Source organism: Aplysia californica, unplaced genomic scaffold, assembly GCF_000002075.1.
Source record: "Aplysia californica isolate F4 #8 unplaced genomic scaffold, AplCal3.0 scaffold00337, whole genome shotgun sequence".
Lineage (NCBI taxonomy): Eukaryota > Metazoa > Mollusca > Gastropoda > Aplysiida > Aplysiidae > Aplysia > Aplysia californica.
This window is the reverse complement of record NW_004797607.1, coordinates 140,606-142,036: the sequence shown is the minus strand read 5'-3', so window position 1 is coordinate 142,036 and position 1,431 is coordinate 140,606.

Genomic DNA, 1,431 nt, shown 5'->3' with positions numbered 1-1,431 from the left:
CCCCCACATCCACACCCGAACCAATAATTTGAAGTTTTAAAACTCCAAATTTAGGAAGCTGTACCATACGGAAACCCCCTCAAATATGCGAATCAGACGCCATACTAACAGTACCCAATGAGATTCTGTTAGTGGGCATTACAGGCTAACGTTACACCGGGGAAACTGGAGTGAACAATGGCTTGTGGCATGTAACCTCCTCAACTCCTTACCCCATGGACGTATCGCGGCGATCAAGATGAGAGTGATGGACACTGCTGAAAAGTTACAGAGTCCCCGTAGTTAAGTTTGCCACCCTGGTTGGTTTGTTTTTGATGTTTTGTTTTGTTTGTTTGGGTAAGCGAGGGGTTTTTTTTAGGGGGGAGGGGGTGGAGAGAAAAATGTTCGGGGCGGCAATGCTTCGTTGTCTTTGCATTTTTGGGATTGTTTTGTGTGGGTTTAACGCCTCTTTTAGCACTGAAAGCTCTTTTCAGAGGCAGACGTTCTTACGTCCATAACGGACAGAGCCCTTTCCTAAAAGCGAAGCAGGAAAGCCGTGAAAACTACTCACAACTTATTCAGGTACGCCCTATGGGTACGCCTGACTTTAATTACCACACCACAGACTTCACGACACTACGGCCTTATTTCGCAAAGCAATTATTCGGGCTGAGTCGCATTTAGAGTCCTCGCATAAAGAATCAATAAATTATCTTCCCCATGCAGGAATCGAACTTTCTCACGCATGAATCGAACCCACGTGCGTCTTCTACGTGCGAATCCAGAGAGTCTAGCCATTACAAAACAGATGCAAGAGCATAAAACTATCAATCATTAAACGTAGACAAAGAAAAAGATACGAGATTCCAACAAAAAGACGGGGGGAAAGCGATTAAAAATATTAAAATCCCCACGCAGGAACCGAACTCACGCCTTGTGCGTGCAAGGTTGAAGATCTGAACCACCATACCAGACATGGGAAAAGACATAAAGAAACCAGAAACCAACGACATTTGCAAACGCCTTCAACACATCAGGACAGACACGTGAGCAATGTAGGCGGCTGTTTGAGCCAGAAGGTCAGAGCAGGCCGCCCCCGCATCGCATAATGCCAGACGTGGCTCGCCCATCGGGTTAGAGGTCAAGGGCAGTACTAATGACAGGTGATTTATGAATCCAGATCCTCTCGGACAACTCCGACACCATGGAGAAGAGCACTTATCACATTTTCAAGCATTCTTAAATCACGGAATTCGTATTTCATTTGTAAAGCTATGCGTATGAGTGTCTTCAGGACTTCTCAGCGAATCCAGTGCTTCTACAGTCTGAAAGGTGAGCCGAGCTCGCAATTAAAGAGGTTTTCCAACACTATCTAGACGACGACCTTTTCAAGTATGTAACTCACAGCAGAGACAGCAGCATAAGTAATAACACCCCCCCCCCTTTCTCACA